General features: G+C 37.9%; 1 pseudogene across 1 annotated transcript; it reads right to left on the bottom strand.

Moving 5' to 3' along the window:
- Positions 1-869: 869 nt before the first annotated feature.
- LOC149042422 (polycystin family receptor for egg jelly-like) lies at positions 870-19,275 on the bottom strand (annotated as a pseudogene). Its single transcript, XR_016188803.1, has 17 exons — positions 19,209-19,275; positions 18,282-18,574; positions 18,141-18,228; positions 16,454-16,534; positions 14,726-14,848; positions 13,963-14,091; positions 13,097-13,796; positions 12,213-12,789; positions 11,649-11,864; positions 11,256-11,393; positions 10,962-11,159; positions 7,457-7,681; positions 6,167-6,883; positions 5,786-6,022; positions 4,082-5,392; positions 2,988-3,156; positions 870-2,876 (listed from the first exon to the last, which is right to left on the bottom strand). The product of XR_016188803.1 is annotated as a polycystin family receptor for egg jelly-like (transcript).

Below are 19,275 nucleotides of genomic sequence, written 5' to 3'. Positions count from 1 at the left end.
TCTTGCGGAGATCCACGCTATTTGAGACCTTTTCATACTGTTCGCTTATTTGTGTCTCTTCACTTAAACAAAAAGATCTTATACCGAGAATATCTCCCCCAAATTACCAATGCCAAAAAAGGTGTTATATCACATATTTTGTTTATCTGAAACGAAATAAGCCCAATGCTGAAACTGTAATATTTCAGCATCGATCAGAGTTTACAGTCCTACACAAGTTGAGACATAGAGTGTTTGCAAAAGATCCTCAAAATGCGCTATTCATTTCCAGTTTGTTTTATCGCTGATTTCGTGATATGCGTTGCCCTGTTACATGTTGCGAGATCTTCGTTGCTCATAAGCGGTAACGAAACACCATCTGTCAACATTAATCACTGCGACAAGGTGTTGGTTTGTAACTGTGACTTAAATCAAGACTCTAATGTCAGCAAGGCCATAAAAGCGCTTGAAACAAAACTGGAAAAACTCATTGCTTTGGTTAACAGAACCGCGCCTCCGCAACCACAACAAGCACCAGGTAATCCGCTATGAAATAATTGATCAACCTTCCTCAAGCTTAAGCTCATTAAGTTTCCTTTATCACAGTTTCAGTAGGTCCCTTCTCCTCTTGCAAGGAACAGTGCGAGAAAGGAAAGTAAGTTCATCGTTTTGATCACAAAATACCATTTTGGCATGCTGCATGCTATATATTTTTTTATTTAGTTGCAGTAGATTAAAAAAGCCTTATGATTGTCACTGTGATGTTCTTTTTGTTTACTCTTCACACCCTAACATCAGTATGCATATTCTCCACACTGTTCTCTACACATCTCTGGACAAGTGGCTGACAAGGAATAATTGTTGAAGAACTTTTGTAGTCGGTGGTCATTTCCTCTATTCTCGTCACTTTATTGCTGTGACTCAGAGGTGTTAAAGTAGAAACACTCCAATAAATATATATTTGAAGTAAAATTCATGCATATTTCTCTCCCGAATTCAGTGTTTGTAGTATTTGTGAGCAAGGTTTTGGAAATCAGTGGTCAATTAAGGTATAAAATGGCCTTGCGCGGTCTCCCCGTCATTCTCTACGGGTGACCGTTTAATACATAAAGAAAACATTTCATGGAGCATGGACTTGCTTTACTCAGTTTCAGATTTCAAGTATCTTAGCTAGAAAAATCATGTTAGCATTCGATAAGTACCGTTGCGATTGTGAGCCGTATAATCCGGAGCTGTATGAGAACCAAAAGCATGTTATTATGAGGGAATCAAAAACCGAAAAAAAAAAACAAAAAAAAACTCGAACTTGTTCTAGGTTCCTGTTGTGGAGATGATCGTGCTTGTCCACTAACAAAATTATGTCACTACTTCACACTTAAAGAACAGAAGCTATCAAGAATCGAGATCTGAAAGTCGGCTCAAAATGAAGGTAAACGTAAATTAATACTAATGAGAATTAATCAATGAGACGAGGAGATAATTAAACTCTTCCTCCTCCTCTAGTTCGTCACCATCGATGTTCTCTGTGCGTCTCATGACTGCGCTTATTCTTTTATCTAATTTTCCCAACCGTTCCTCCGTACAATTAAGGAGACTTTGAGAGTTTAAACAGAACGGTTCTGCGTCGGAACGACACATGTTGACAAAAGTTGTTTCGTCACAAAATAATTTCAATTCTGGTCCCCTTTTTCCTTCTTGGAATAAGTTCATGAAACGCTCCCCAATGAAATGCGCCATTTCAAGCTCTTCTGAACTTTCTTCTGCGTTATCTTTGGCGTCAGTGTAGGATTCGTTCAGGATAGATACCAACATATTCATAAGAAATATCGTCATCATTAACATGAACAAAAGAACAAAAGTTGGACCGATAAAAGGTTTATCTTTGCGAAGATCAGCAATTGGGACTGCCTTTCCCAACAGAAATTCAAATTGCGAAATGGCAGCATGCAGATAACTAGAGTAATGATAAACTACTCCTCCTAAAAGCTGCATTCCTGATATAACAAACGCGTTAAATACTATGGCAAAGAAAACCAAATATGACAGTTGGCAGCTTACAGATTGTCGGAAAGACGAGAACAAGTATATGACATAAGGGTTAAAACGAATAAGATTTAAAAGCTTCACTGTAACCATAAAAATCGCAAGAGCAATAGAGACATTTTCCCAGTTAGCCCAACTTAAAGCAGAATGAAAATGAATTATTTCGAAAGGATTTTTTTTTATTGCATTGATGCTGTTTAAGATTTTCTTGGCTCTGATCATGTAGCACACCACGGACATTGTAGAAGAGATGATCATCAAGAAATCAACCATATTCCAGATAGACTTAAAAAATCCCAACCGTTGACTGTAAAGGTGAAACATCATCATGATGAGGTAGAATAGCACCACTGCCAAGAATAAAAACTGACAGATGAGATAGAACATGAGAGCCCCCGACTCCGTGCTGTACAACTCGAGAGTGTCCACCTTCATAACTGTGTAGGCTGCACCAGCCGCAATCATTTCGTAAATAAACGTTGTAATGCTAATTAAATTCGTATTAAAATTGAACGCTGCAAACTCCACGATTACTGAACGAGTATTTCGATCAAGCCATCCATGGCCAATGGTTTCATCTAAAACGCCACGTGCTGTTTGCTCATCATATCCCAAGACAGCTACGTAGCCACCTCCTCCATAATTGTTGTACACGGCTTTTACAGGATCAGTGTCCAGCGTTTCAGCTGTCTGGTAACGCCAGGGTTTTGGACAAATTCGAAGTGCCTTTGGCCAGGATGTATTTAAGGGAAGTGGCCGCCAGCCTGGAAGACTCAACTCTGTTGTGTCCTCTATCTCTGGAGAATAGTCGTAGTAGCAGTCTGGTATAGTTTCAGAAAGTGACTCACAACGACCTTCAGAATACAAAAAATAGGAATCATAGAAGTATGAAACGGATCGGGAAAAAGTTAATTATGTAAAAATAGTTTTGCAATTTATTCAACTATAATTATAACCAAACGCACTTTTATGAATTCTTAGCTGTCGCATCCAAGGCATGCCAATCGATATGGACATCTTATTAGCGATGTAAACATCATTTGGCTCTTCGAGGCCATTATACCAGTCTTGGTTGTATACGTTTGGTAGAAACTGCTTCGCCAGCCATCTCGACAGTCTCTGGGAATCATTCACCTTAACACGGAACACAAAAAGAAGTTTACATAACTGGACTGAGGAACTAAATATTTACTTGTATTATAGGTGAAGTTAAATGAAAGGGATTGATATGTTATTCAGAAACTTAACATAACCAAGCTTCCACATTGCATTTAATATTGCCGCCTTTACTTATGTTAGCCTATTACGAGGCCTCTTCTAATCAAAAAACGATTGAAAAGGGTAGGAACTGAAAAAAGCGAACTAACATGAGTATTAGCAGGCTCCATTAGCCTTGTCTGATCAGGTCTCTCAAGTACCCGTCCCAAACACACTGCGACTACACCGTTCACTTCTTCAGTACACCTCTTCAGTCATTATGAAATAAATGTCATCATGATCATTGTAATCAAGACTCTATTTAACAGAACTATCGAATTTGATTGGTTCTCATTATCCCGATGTGAGTATTAACTAGGACAATGTACGCGTCATGCTTACAATTGCATAAATGTTTTGGGCAGTGTGCGCGACTTGCCTGTATAATTGGACGCGTCATGTGTGCACGCCGTTGCCGCGCATTTCTTGGGATAAAACTAATGTTTGCTTCTCTCTTTGTTTGCTCTTTTTTTTTGAGAAGTTATCATAGATGCTGAATTTTTTCTCTACTTTAGTCATAATTTGTGCGGACAGAAATTTGTTTGGTCCCATTCACTTAGTAATCATACTCGTAAGCAATAAATCACTCCATGATTACAGACCGAATTGGACTCCACTCAATTTAGTTGCCATTACTTATCATCGTTATCGTTATTTCTATCATTATTACTACCTCAAATATCGATATCATCATCATTAGCGCCACTATCACCATCATAGCTGTATCGTTATCATCACTATCACTGTGATCGTTAATTTCATCGATTTTCAATTTTAAAAGATATAAAAAAGTGGTTCATACCAGATCAAAGCTTGCGAAAATATTTTTCATCTCTGTTGTCATCAAGAAACGATTCTCATTCTTGTTGCCATAGGAAACTACTGACAGCAGAAACACAAATAACAAATGGAGGACAATTTCCCTCGCCGTACTTGCTAACCGAGCCTCTTTTCTGCTTTGTATGCGCATTTTCTCCATGAGGCTCTGTTTAAAGCGTTCTTTAGGATTGTCACTCAAAATATCCACATCATCGTTTTGGAGTTCACCCTCTTTAACAAATCCCTCTTCCACATCATCCTGTTTGTTTCTAGTCATAAGAAAGGAAACTAAAATAACTGCTAACATGACCTTTGTTGGCTGCATGACAAAAACGTCTTGTCCATTGGAAATAAGAATGGAGGCCAGCCACTGCTCAGCGACTTACTTACCCCACATTAAACTGTAAAATAACGTAAATGTTGCTGCTGTCATAGTGGTGACAAAGCAGAGAAACCAAGCGATGTATACACAGAAATATGGCAGCATACAGCCTTGACCATTTACTTCATCGACGAGTTGTTGTGCCTGAAATGAATCTTTATATTTGTCTTCTTTCTTCTCCTTTGTTCTACTGGACTTAAACAGAAACAAGATAAGTATATTTACAGGTGCGACTATTATAGCACTCTGTACCCCAACGACTATTTGTCTCCAGGAGAACTTAAAAGGTCAAATTTGTATTGCTCCCGCTGACTCCCCGCCAATATTATAAAACATGGCATTGGCTATCATTGCACTGAAGAGAATTGAAAGACAACACGACACTCTTTGCACACGCGTGAATGTACTACTGCACGCTTTACCAAAGACTGACATCCACAAATGGCTGTCAGCTATCTTTCTCCCAAAGCGCGATCTCACATCCGCCGAAAAGGATGTAGCTGCTTTGCTTTTTATACTAATTTCTATTTGCCCATCGTCTTTTTCGAGTGCGAGCCATCTATTTATGGGGAACACCCAGCTTTCTTCTGTGTGTCTGTCTCTGATTACCACTGTTTCTACAAACCAAGATGGACTTTCTCCTGAATTATCGTGTTCCAAAGTTATTTCGTTTAGATTTCCTAATGACTCGTTTGTAACAAGAACAAAACCATTTATACTTCCTCGACTAAAAACTTCCTGTAAATCACCATGTTTTTGAAGAGTGATGAGATCATGTTCATTGTTGTCTCCTTTTATGCTAATCGTTACGTTTGCCGTTGTAGCCGAGTCTCTCCAAACACCAGTGCTGATAACCATGTCGTAGTAGTACGTTCCTTCTTCAACAAGATTTATCTGTGGCGGTGGGAAAATCTGCGAAAACAAGTAATTACAACATAGTTTACTTTGTTAACCCGGTGGTGGTCCCATAAAAATAGTTACATCATTGGGCTGATACTGGGAGATACAACTTTGTATTATTTTCTCCACCCAAACTATTAAAATGTCCAGCGAAAACACCTACATAAAAGACAGTTTAATTTCCATTCACATCGCTTGACAGAATCTTCAATATCTTTGGATTTAAGGGCGATAAAGAGATAAGTGTAAAGAAAAAGCTGCACTTTGGTACACAGCGTAATGAGAAAAGAAAAGAAAGGAAGAAAGAACGCAAGACTACTGATTTTCTCATCGTAAGCTCTTAACTGTATTACTACTGCAGGATGATTTGTGCGTAAATATTACATGCAAAATTTAAATGCATACCTTGCTTTGATCTCTTTTGTCAGCCCTCCTTGCAAATATAAGAGCTACAAAGTAAATAAGGAACGCAAATGCAATTGTCACAAGCACTGAAATGTTGCCCGACTCGCTAAGTCGCGCAAACTCCGTGAAAACTTTGTCGAAGTCAATGGGATTGGGAGCTTGAATGAAGTTTCCGCCGAAAGACGTCAGATGGTTGCAGAGGCATTTGAGATGCGTGGTGTTAGAGCCCACGTCGACCTGCCAAGGAAATGTAAGAAATAGGTGCCATCAGTACATGTTTATAGATTTCGTACCGAAATTTAGCTCACTTTGCAGGATAATGTGGTCGATTCTCCCTTTATAAGTCATTATTTGTAATCATAACTGGATTCATATACTTACTTTGCAACCATCGGATGTTCATTTTTCCTCCTTTTCAGACCAATACAAACAACTTGACTGGGTTATGGTCAACGTATAGTTGACATCAGTTTGTGGGTTATATTGAGGTAAAATCGTCTGAAGGATCCCTTTCGGAGGTGGATCTTTGACGCCAACGCATGATCGTCTCTGGCGACCATGCCCGAAGCATGACCGTTTCTCTCTGGAATTTTTGCTTGCATTTTTCGATTCTTCCAATAATAAACCTATGTAAATGTGACTTGGTTCGATAGGAAGTACGGTAATTATTCTCTCTTCTGGAATACACAAAGTTTCTTTGGCCTCGCTCTTTGTCACATTTCCGCACTTTGACGTGAGCTTTAGCGTAAAGTTGAGGTCAAAGTCCTCTGTGGTGGGTCTTGACGCAAATTTCATAAGCATCTTAACTAATGTCTCCTCTTTTGCCACTCCCAGCCTGATGGAAACAGGTACATCTGCTAGGTCTGCGTAATACCTCCTCACAGTCAGTTTGTTTGGCTTTAGAAAATAATGCTCTGATCCGTTGCTGGTATTTGAAGGAGGGGTGGAAATAGGTATAACTATTTCAATGTAATCATCGAGGTTTGAAACATTCAGTCTTGTTGCATTTTCCGTTTGAAGCTCGAGGCTAATGACACTGGACTGGACTTTCTTGCTGCTATTGTCCCAAGAGAACGGATTAAAGTCAGCACTTTTCATCTGCAAAAACACGGAAGTTATACTCTTTCAAGTAAAAGGCGTAATTTACTAGCAAGACTATTTGCTCTGACGGAGGGCTGACCCTCGAAAAATCAGCTTTAGAAACTCTCCGCTTTAGAAACTCCCCGAGGTTACCACTTCAGTTGATTAAACCAGTATTTTCACACTTTAAGAATCAATATCCTGCTGATTTAAGGCAAAAATATTAAACGAAATTTATCAAAAGAGAACCTTAACCTGCTTCAATATATATACCACGTATTATTTGATAATGTAGTGTATTTGGGAAACATTTCAGAGTTTATGTGCATGACGTTTTCACAGTACTGCAGTAGAGAATGTGTAAGCTATTCATTGTAACTGAGAAACTTCAAATAGTGTTACAAAACACTTAGTTATCAAAGCTATTGGATCGAATACAATTTCTGAGCAATGAGTGGCGTATGGAGAGTAATTTTAAACAAAAGGTTCAAACTTTTGATGCAACGCTAAAAGCGTTGACAGATATTTTCAAATGACATCCAATTTGGAAATGCGAGGTTTGTTGTTTATCTACACTTTAAAAATCCTTACCTTTGCATTAATGTTTCCATCAACCATATTCCGTAGGTTTCCTGGTAGTTTAAATTTTGTTGGTCCATCTTCCATGTTAAGACCCTTTATACCGTCAGCAGATACCTTCTTAAGGGTCGATGTCAAGCCAGGTGTTTTCAAGACAAGATTTTCAGAGGGAACAAGACGGGTGAAAAATGCATTATTCATAGCGTCCAATTTTTCAGCAGCTTTTTTCACACTCTTCTGTAATAAAAAAAAAAAACCTAATGAAATTTTCCACTAAATGTGATGTCTGAGGAATTAGCTAAGCCTTGACTAAGCCTTTGCAAGTGTTATTTGTTTAATAATGTTTGTCATAATAGCTGAGCTCACAGTGCGCGCAGCGTAGCCCTATAATTATCGGAAATAGTAGGATTAGTAACCCATCAGGCCGAAAAATTTGGACTTATGACGACCGAACGACCGACTGAACAATTTGCTACTTTTCATATGCGCGGAGAACGGCATTAGCCATTACGTAATGGAAGAGTGAAGGAGAAGGTAATGCGCAGGCGCGATTGTGTGAGTAACTTGGATACCCAATTAGCGTGCGCCAGGAGACACCGGCAAAGGATAATAAAGTAAGCATACTCGAACGCTAAACTTTATTGCAGCGTACCACACAGCTAGGTATAACACGGAGGCCTCGCGTAGGTGATAGATGTAAGCCGCTTAAGAAAATACTTTGTAACCCATATTTTGAGCAGGAAATCAAACCAGTGAGGTTGTTGTTTAACAGTAATTCTCAGTATTCTGCATCTATGATCAACTCGCAAAGCAACGATACCAGCGGAGGGAAGATGTGTGTTTTACCCTAAGACCGAAGTAATGGCCTTTCCTAAAATTGAAGTAAAATTAGATTGAGTCAGCGATGTTCATCTTTAAATTAATTATAGCACGGTTATTTGTGTTTGTCAATTTTTCATGTGAGAACCCGTCAAAAATCTGAGAATTAAATTACTGACCTCAAGTGTGTGGTGCAAAACATCTGACAGATAAAATTGTATTAGCCCTACTGCGGGAGGAGTGAATTTCATTTTTTGGTCATGGTACTTTTCAGCGCCATATTTTAATGCTTTCTACTCGATTCGTTCGAGCTTCAGGAAATGATTTGTCTCACAAAGCATGGAGCCACATCCTCTTCGCTTAACAACCCTATTTTTGCTAGGATGCATAGGGTTTGATGATTGTGATGTGTGTCTTTTAGGTTTTCAACTTTCAGATTTGTATTAAGTGTAATTGTTTACCGTATCTATTTCTCTGCACCCTAAGCACTCAAAAGTTGAAGCAGGTGAGTCAATAACCTGACTTCCTTCGTTCGGAATTGTGTTATTATATAATTTGGCTGTGTAAGTAACCACATTGTAACTTTGAATATTATTATTTAGATTGCATGAAATACTATTGCTCAAATAGTAACAGTGCATGGTGTTTCTTGCCATTGCTTATACCAAAAATAACTTTGATGTGAGGAATTCGTCACAAGGCATATGACCACATAATGCACAAAGCAAGAATATAAATGTCTTAGCTTTATAAGTTCATAACTTAAAATAAGAGAGTTATGCAGACCATATCTTACTTTTAAACCTCCTCTGGATATTTGCTCAAATAACATAGACACTATCAGTCTCATTCACTCTCATTATTGTCCACTGACCTTGTGGAAAGATGATACCCTCGGTATTTTTTAAATGAAGCAAGGGGAGCCTGCTCTCTTACTACAGATAGTTCCTTTGCGCATGAGCAAATTTCTATATTTAAGCGCTCTCTTAAGTTTTAAATTAAAGGCAGACCCTAGGTTGTTGATAACTACCAACTCTTGATTATTTTTTTTCTTGCAAAACAGGGATTTCATTTGTACGTGAAAGTTATTGTTCCAGGTAGGCTAACCCTGTAAATTAGCTGTGAAAATTTCTTGAATCTGTCGTCGTATGAATGTTTGACTCAAATTCACCAAAACTGAATAAATAGAAACTTGAAATTTATTTGTTCTCCTTTTGAGGTGTGCATCAAAAATATGTAGTCACTGCAGGCTTGAACTACAGGTTTGTAATAAATCTGCATGCGCGTGGGTTTTCAAAATTAAAACCAGGATTACCAATATGTCAAATGACTCTACTACATGCGATACAAATACAGGCAGGTGTTAAAAAAGTTTATTTGGCTTTTTCATTAATGCAGATTTCCTTTTCTGAGAATCTTATTTATCCGGCCTGTGCCGAATTCTGATTTTTCAGCCAAATTTTATATTCTTCTGAATATTCTTCGGTCTCCTAGTATCAGTTAATCTTCATGTAACTAAAATAATTACCTGAATTCCTGCAGATGTATCGCACATCAATTTTCCTCTGATCCTACTAACAATTTATTGTATGTTAGGTTTGAAATTGGCTATAAAAGTATAGTCAAATTAAAGTTTTATGCACAGCCTATACATCAGTTATTTAATAAAACATTGTATCCTTAAAACTAGTTGATCAGAATAAGAATAAGTTACCAGGCACAAGTTTGGCTTTTCACGATGATAGTTTCCAGGTTTGAAAAATGTCACCGCCTATAAAAATCCTCAAGTCCTTTGTCCTGATAGCACAACCTCATCAAAACATTTGCAACAGGAGCGATTAGCAAGTTAATGATACAGATAAGAGAGCCTATTCCCACGCACACCCTGCCCAATCCAGATAACTTATTACGGATTGACATTTCAAACATGGTCTGAGATGTAAAACCATGTATTATCTCAAATTTTTTGCATGTCTTTATTGTTGAATCCTAAGCCTCTCTTTGTCATCAAGTTTTAATTATGATATTTGTTGTTCTAGCTTGTCTTCCTTTAAATCAAACCATCGCAACGTGAGAAAACATGTTAGACAAATTTCGTATTTCAGTAATTAGAGTGGCTTAGATCATGGAAATTATCTGCAGTTACAATAGAGGTCACCGGGTATTTCCAGACAGTCGACGATCATGAAACAAGAATAGCTAAAAGAGAAAAGGTAAAAAAAATAACAGGTTCAAACACAAGTGGAAAATGTTTTTTTTTTTATTTTCTAAGCTTATCAGAGGAGGTGGGAATGTTAGGGAAAAACGTTGGGGAAAGCAGTCATACCTGGCGACTGAAAGAGAAGATATAAGAGAAACCCATACGGTTCTGGCGTATTGTTTCTCTGACTCACTGTCCTCACGTATATACTCTTCAGTCGACCGGTGATGTCGATTTCTCGTATTAGCGCGAAGTGGTTTACTGTCGTTTCTTTCTTTATGGAAAATAATTTAACAAGAGCTCCCCTTTTAGGCTTGGCTAAATCTATATCTTATTTTTAGGGGTCACATATTTTTGTTTGGATCACACAATTTCATCTTCACACAAACACTCTCATCCTCCTGCAAATAATTGTAGAAGTTAAGTTTGGCTTGTACAGGGTGGCATAATACAACTCAATCTCGTTTACTTAATTTCGTGAATTTACTTTTGTCATACCTTCTCAGATTCAGTGCTCTTCCTTGAATCGCCACTTTCTTTGTTCGACCTTGGAGCAGACTTTAGAACGTTTTTTAGACACGTGGTGATACTCACAGCCGATTCTTCCAGTTCATCAGAAAATGGTTCCTCTATTAAGTCGTCAAGGGCAGACTTTAGTAGTTCTGTTGTGGCATCCGTCAGTTTCATAGTTTCATTCTTAAGAAAGGCATTTGATTGCGATCATAACAATATTCATGTGTTTTCTGATACGTCGCAGTTTATGTGTAAAAGAGGAAAAGTGAAGATTCTTACCGCAGAATTACCGCAGTCATTACAAGATGAGGCTTCTTGGTTACCACCTGCTAGTTTTACTACACTCATTACAGTTCGAGACATCTGAAGGTCCTCCGGCTTTATGGAAGTGAACTTCTCCACCAACGTACTTGAAATCTACGCCGGAAAATTAAGTATCTAAAGTTTTGAGGAGTTAAAAACGCTTACAAGGGATAACTAAATTTTGAAATTGATGCTTCAGATTAATATCAACTATACAACAGCTAATTTGTATATAAGTGTATGAGATGCTTACTTGTGGATGACATTAAAAAACAAGCAGATCATCGGGAAAAAAAGCATAGAAACAAAAAAATACACAGCTCTCCACAGCTAATTTGAAAAAAATATTATCACGGTAAGTAGACCCACTAGTGTTTTGGTATCTTGGCCTAGCGTTTGCCCACACTTTGTTTCCTCGTTAGCTGATTGGAGGACAGTAATAGCAAGTTGGGAGGCTTGACTAATTTCACCCTTCTTCAGAAACTTATCCAAGTCGCTGTCATCCCCAATGACAAACCCTTTCAACTTGCTAGAAACTTCTTCTATCTGTGAACGGCAAGGATCGAGTTGGGTCGATGGCACCACCTTTTGGAAAACAGGACAAGTGTTAGAAGGCTTTAATACATGGCGGAATAAAGTTTTCTTTTTACAAAAATATCTTGCGCCTTTCGACTGGTTCAGCAATCTCAGCTTGCTGAGATTCACCTATACTTAAAGCGAATCGTGGTCACTAAAGTCACTAAATCAACAAAACTACTTTTTTTTATTGTTTTGCATTGATTCGTCTTTTCCTTCTTCCACCCGTTTCATCCGCCTACGTCTGTGCTTTTCCCAGTACTCGTGGTTCATCAACTTTATTGTACCTGTACCTATTGTACATTTGACGGTCCTTTCAGAGAAACCCTCTTCTGAGGCGTACAGTTTTATTATTACCTTTACAGAGAGCTTCTTTACAACAGCCACACCAACAGCATTCTTAATGATAACGTTGATGGACAGCTGATAATCGTTTTCCGGTGATCCAGAGGGTAAGACTGTTGAAACAGATTTTGCAGAGGTGCCATAGGATATTGGCTCGTCTCCGACGCGAAATTCGTAAGATAGTGGTTTATTTTTATCTTGCCATTCAAAGCATTCAAATGAAAATTTTGTTTCCAAAGAGAAACCTACAACGGCTGATGGCACGCAATAGCCACTGTGGGGCTGTCCAGCTGTCTCAAACTCCAGCACTGCAAATCCTGCTGTACCACCGGGGGGTATTACAGTCAGGTTCAGGGCGTATTTTGAGCTTGACTGCAAGGATTTCTTTTTGATAATCATGTTGGTTGCATTTATTGCAGTTGATGTCATATTGGGTAAGATAGCTATGCGCTCCAGTTGTTTTGAATCATCATTCAACCTCATTAATTGCCATATATACTCAGAACCAATACAGGGAGAATTGAGACACTCTGATGTCACTCGAAACTTGTTCGAAGCAGACACTACTTTACCACAGTCTACGAAACACCTGCATGAAAATAGGAGAATTAAAGTAGATTGATTGTTATAATTCATTTTGCATCGATCTGAGGAGAAAACAATAGTAGCAACAACAATGATCTACAAAAGAGGTCAATTTCCTGACACACTTAACATTGCTTAGGGCCAATTCAACATAGGCCTCAGCTTTGCGTGTGATTGGTTGAAGGTAGAACAAAGCCACTGTAATCAGCAGTTTGTAATGTACTCTTAAGGGTTTAACAAAACGGAACGACTGTGTATAGAAGACGACTGAAAGAGAGGAAGAATAGAATAAAACAATCATTTTGAAATACCTTAAGCTAACTTGAGGTATCTCGCCAGCTGCTATCTCAAAAATAATTTCGGCGAAATGACTTTGATCATCTCTGGACACTGTTAGTCTGAGAACGTATGGGTGTCTTATTTTAAGCCGACGAGGGATAATTTCTATGGATGTTAGAGTTACGTCTCCCTTGAAAGAACCAAAGCAGTTATTGCTGACGGAAGTATTATCTCCAAGACGATAACAGGACCAGGTAAATTTCAGCCCGCTAGAGTTTCCAGGACCAACATCTCCATCATAGCTAAGGGATCCATCCACTGTAACAGCGTCTCTAGAACCCCAAAGAACGCTACTTCCTCCATCGATTATGGCTCGCAAAGGAGCTGCAATAACTTTGATAAAGCCGTAATCAAAAGCCTTGAGAGTTTCTGAGGATGCTGGATCACCGACTCTAATAGATACAGTAAATGTTATTAGATAGTTTCCAGAAGGTACGGATCGCCTATTTATGTTCCACTGTGCAGTTCCTTGACTAACTAAAGTTCCCACTGGTGATTCAGAAGCTGCCAGCTCATGTTCACTGATTAAACGCCATTCCATGACACTTTCCAACACAGGTTTATCTGGAAGATCTTCGATGATTGCCTGATGGATACTTTTTTCAGACCGCTTGACAGTCGTTGCCAAATATTTGTCCTTGGATATATCCCTAATCGTTACTGGGAAATCTCCTGTTGATCGAGATGCAATGAACTGGTTAAACGCATTTTTATGAGTCAATCACACTAAAGCGAGATAACCTGTATGCCTCCGAGGTTTTTTCTTTTCATAGGCGTTTGTAGGGGGTTACTATCGGTTCTAGTTTATGATGGTCAAACGAAGAATTATCTCACTTACCTAAGGGCTCACAAGAAATACCGTCTCCTCGGTAATCAGTCCTACACTCGCAGGTGAATGATCCATTATTATTGTAACAGTGAGCTACACCATGGCAGTTGTGCGTTGCTGTGGTACACTCATCAATGTCTGTGGGATTGTATTTTTTTAGTTCAAAGTTCTAAATCGTGACCACATACCATACAGTATCATGGGTAAGGTTAATGGTTGTCCTGGAAAACTCAAGGGGTGGTAAAAACCTCCTTGGAAATTATGCCGATGTAAACGGTAAAAAAAAATTTTATTTTTCCTGTTTGTATTTTTGTGCTCTTCATTTTTTGTTTGTTTGTTTATTTTTTTCTTTTATACGGCTGGCTATCCTGCCTTTTTTGGTGATTATTTAGTAATTATGGGCATGAACTGCATCGACAAAGCCACAAAGACTTTCAATGTCGAGACATCTCGATCAAAAATATTAAGGAACACTGTATATATATGGTTGCATGGTTGTAGATTAAGTATTTATAATGACTATCATACCAATACATGTAACGCCATCTCCTGAATATCCTTCAAAACAGGTGCAGTTGAACCTGCCATAAGTGTTTCTCTTATACGGCTGGCTATCCTGCTTTTTTCGGTGATCATTTAGTAATTGTGGGCATTAACTGTATCGGCAAAGCCACAAAGACTTTCAATGTCGAGACATCTCGATCAAAAATATTAAGGAACACTGTGTATGGTTGCATAGTTGTAGATTAAGTATTTATAACAACTATCATACCAATACATGTAACACCATCTCCTGAATATCCTTCAAAACAGGTGCAGTTGAACCTGCCATAAGTGTTGGAACAATCTGCTTTGGCATCACAGTTATGCGAGGCATCTGTGCATTCATCAACATCTGCCGCCAGGGAAACGTAATCAGTTCGTGTACACAAACTATAACATTTTGAGAACTCTAACTTTTTGCGTGGAAATGGAAAAAAAATCACATTTTCAGAGACTTTTTGAGCTCTGGGATGAACATAGGCTGCCAAAATATTTAAACGAAGTTTTTCCCTTTTTTAGTCGACAAAGATAAACAAGCGCCCAATAGCGGGAGGGAGAACAGAGGGTATGAATGTTTTACCTGTGCATAGACGTCCATCTCCTGTGAAGCCTTGTTTGCAACTACAAGTAAATTCACCCTCTGTGTTTTCACAATCGGCATCTTGGTGACATTCATGGGCACCATCAGTGCATTCGTCGATATCTAAAAGAATGATAACAAGCTAAGGGTGGCGTAGATTGATATCGCTAATACCTCACTCTTATCAATATCTGTTCAATAGAATGATGATTTCTTCACTGAAAAGTTTACAGCTTAAGTCACTAACTCTACATTAAAAGCAATCTAGCAATTAAGGAATTGTAGCGGCGTTCTGCCATAAGTGGGATTTTCAAGTTGCTTCCGTTCGTTTTAGGTGAACATTATTTAATAATTTTCGAACAATCACTCCGTCTTCCGTATGAGACAAGTTGATTTTTACCTTTGGTCAAACCACTTACCTTTGAAAGATAACTCCACAACAGAGGCCAGTTATATATAATCAATTCCTGCCTCTTGTCATTGTTCTCCTAGTCGCCCCCTTCCCACCCCCACTTTTTTTTTAGCATCTTGAGAGGTTTATTTAGTCTGCTTAACATACCAAGATCCTTGGATTTCTCGAAATAATGTTGCGGCTGTAACACCAGTAATTCCCATCACCTTTTTCAAGCTTTTCATTTTTACCTATTGTTGTTTTTCTTGTCCAAATATGGTATGCTGTTAAACTTGCATATAAGGAGACCTCATCGCCATTTTCAGCGTGACGCTTTAGGGAACCTGGAGAGATTTAAGAGATGTCAAAACTAACTTACCGCTACAAGATACACCGTTGCCAGTAAAACCAACTTTACAAGAGCATGTAAAGGCTCCAGGAGTATTGGTACATGTGGCTTGTGAGTGACAATTATGGCTTCCTGTGGTACATTCATCGTAATCTAATGACAAGGAAAAGACAACAAACCAATAAACAATTTGTCCTTTCTAAGACAAGGACAAAGCAGATGGTTAAAAGAACTAATGAGGAAATTATGTCAATTCCTAACCGTGGGAATTCCATGAAATTATCTTTTTAACTTATTTAATCGGAAGATGGGAAAAATCGCGATATAATCGATATCGGACAAAACCTTATTCTGGGCAGAAATCAATCGTAAAGGCCATCCCCTTTAATCCTTTAGCGTCATTAACGACCAATGGCTTTCTTTCCAAAGTATTTCAACTTTCTCGTTTCATTAGGATTCACTTAAAATCTAAAATGTGAAGCTTTACTCAAATTTGCACTAAGTACGAAAACAAAAAACAAACTATCAAATGGGAGGGAAAAATACTATTTTTCGATTTTTTTCTAAGCGATGAAGCTCTAAACCAAGCTTCCTAGAGGGAAGTGACTACCATCAATCAATTTTATAGCCCACATACCTCGACAAGGAGTGCCTGAATAACCAGATGGACAGATACATGCAGTTGAGCCAGGATTGGTAGAACATGCATCGTTCTCATCTGTTGAAGACGAATTCATTCTAACAAAGAAATTACTTAATGGCTTAATGCCCAACTAATCATGAGTAAACCAACTACTAAAGCGCCCACGTGTACCCACAAGCATCATAAGTGCTTCAATTTTTCATACTAAATCAGCACTGATAAAGGTACTTTTGAATCTTACCAAAACATGGTATGTCCACAGTTTCGTTAGATATTGATAGAATTACCTAAATATTATAGGAAAAATTCCATAAAACAGCTTGGGACGCCATGATTGTTTTGCACTTTTATTTGCCTGGGTGTTCTTTATTCATCAACTTGCTTAAGAACAATTAAAACCGCATAAAGAGAAACACTGTTTTTAAAAAGAAAGACCAAACCATATCACTGGAACTTAGAGCCGCCCGTATCTCTACTGTATATGTAACCTTTTCAACTTGATTTTGTTTTACTTCCCAATTTTACAATTAATGTAAGAAATTTGGATCAAAGCAGTATTACCAGACATCTATTCTGCCCGGAAATGTGGACATTCAAGCCTACTTTTGCAATAAATGGTACAACATGTAATATCTAACCATTTTTCTTTCTCGAGCTGTCCTTTACATTCCCCTACACCCCCCTTACCCCACCCCCACACGTTACAAAGTGTATGAACACCAATAAAAACGGGGTGGCGGAGAGAATACCAGTCTACCCCGCAGGCAACCTCCAGCCATGAGAAAACAGTATCCAGTCAAAGATTTAGTACTCTATCTGATACACTCAAACTTTAAATAGATAATGTTCCGATTGAAAAAGTTTCCTCTGTGAAATCCCTTGGAATATATATCGGTGAAAATTAAGCGTGGCATTCCTACGTTGATAAACTGTATAAAATGACCATAAAGCCATAAAGCGAATCCACTCGACTTAATGTAAACAACTCACTAGTTTAGTCTCACTTTGATTACTGCGGCCTAATCTGGGGTAATTGTGGCAAAAAATTATCTAACAAGCTACAAAAACTACAAAAACTGTGCTGCGCGTCTAATAACTTCATCAAACTATGACGTATATGCCGATTTCTTGTTTTACAAACTCAGTTGGAAAGACTTGAAATCTCAACCTTAAATTCAGAACGCCTTGATGGTCTTTTTAAGGTCTTGTTCCCGAATATCTCACGTCTAAATTTATAAAGTGAAATGAATCAGAAAATCCTCTGAAGGACTTGGTAAACAAACTTGTTTGCCCCTTTCCAAGAACTAACTACATGAAAAATAGCTTTATTTATAGCGGCGCAATCCTTTGGAATAGCTTGGGGCCTGTAACATAAGAGAGTCTGGTTCGTAGAACAAATTTAAACACATTCTCAATCATAATTATTAAACATGGCATCCCTGAAAGTCAAGATTTTAAATGGCACATTGTTGTAAGTTAAAACAATGTTAGAATTAGGATTTTTAGGTTCTTAGGATATTAGTCATTGAATTGGAATTTTTTTTACCTGGTGGTTTTTTTTACCGTGTTCAAATAATCATTAAATAAATTAATAAAAATGAAAATAAATAAATCTGCAAAAAAAAAATAATGCTATACGCAATACAGCTAAAAAAAATTATGGTCTTGATGTGACACTTACCATTAACACCACAATACCATTGGAAACATGTGGTGGTTGATTTCAGTTTGTAAACGTAGAATCCACTACAGTTAACGTTACGTATATCCTTCCCAGGGTAAGACAAGACAACTTGACAACTTGACAACTTGACAACTTGACAACTGACAACTTGACTTGTGACTTGTGATGCATATATACTGTTCTCGTGACCTTCTGGTAAGCTATAGTGGGGTGATCGCCACCACCGATCCAGCCGACCATGCGGCTGTTGGAACTTTGTTTTGGTATACAATGAGTAGCCATCATTTTTCCAGCAGGACCCTGGAAGCGGTACCAGCCGCCACTGGTAAGGTTCTTATCGCATGAAAGAGGATGTCCAGTACTGCTCCAATATCTGCCCGGCTCATTTAAAACATTGTACGATTTGCATTCACCTGGGACAGCACCACCTCCTGAGAGAAAGTAATAGAAAATGACTCAGTTCAGCTAGAGCTTCTTTTAAAAGACCATTTCAAAATATGTCTCGAAAGATAGAAAAAAAGGAACCAAATTCCAAGCTAGATCTGTTTCAATTTGGCCATCTTATATGTGTGTCTGACAAAATGAGCTTTAGAGACCTCGAGAATTAAATGAGCCATTTTCCTAGCTTCCTACACACTTAAGTGATCAGCAATGCAAAAAGAGTCCTGCTCAGATATGGAGTGTGAAAGTTTGCCAATTTTAAGCTTGGTAGTCCTTAATTTGCACATAATATTTACGTTAATGCCATCGTTTTATTACTGTTGTGATCGATATAATTATCATTTTATTATTATTATTGATAGTAGTATGATTAGTATTATTATTATCAATATTGTCAGTATTAGTTTTGCTATTATTATCATTATCATAGTTAGTTTTACCATTGTGATTTTATTATAATCATCATTAACATTGTCATTATTGTTAACATTAGTATCAGTATTGTCATTACTTTCACCAGTAGTATTATCATTACTATTACTATCACTGTTATTATAAAAATCCTTCATTAAGAATTTGATCTTTTTTTGTTGTCACCGTTTTATTTTTCTGAGTTTCCTCTACCTTCCTCAAATAACGTCTGCCAGTTTTTGAAGGTCTGAATATTAGTGCCGATGTATGTAATGATCAT

This window comes from Pocillopora damicornis, chromosome 7 (assembly GCF_964200805.1).
Source record: "Pocillopora damicornis chromosome 7, jaPocDami1.2, whole genome shotgun sequence".
Lineage (NCBI taxonomy): Eukaryota > Metazoa > Cnidaria > Anthozoa > Scleractinia > Pocilloporidae > Pocillopora > Pocillopora damicornis.
Note: the sequence above shows the minus strand (reverse complement) of the source record. Positions and strands in the feature narration are given on the sequence as shown.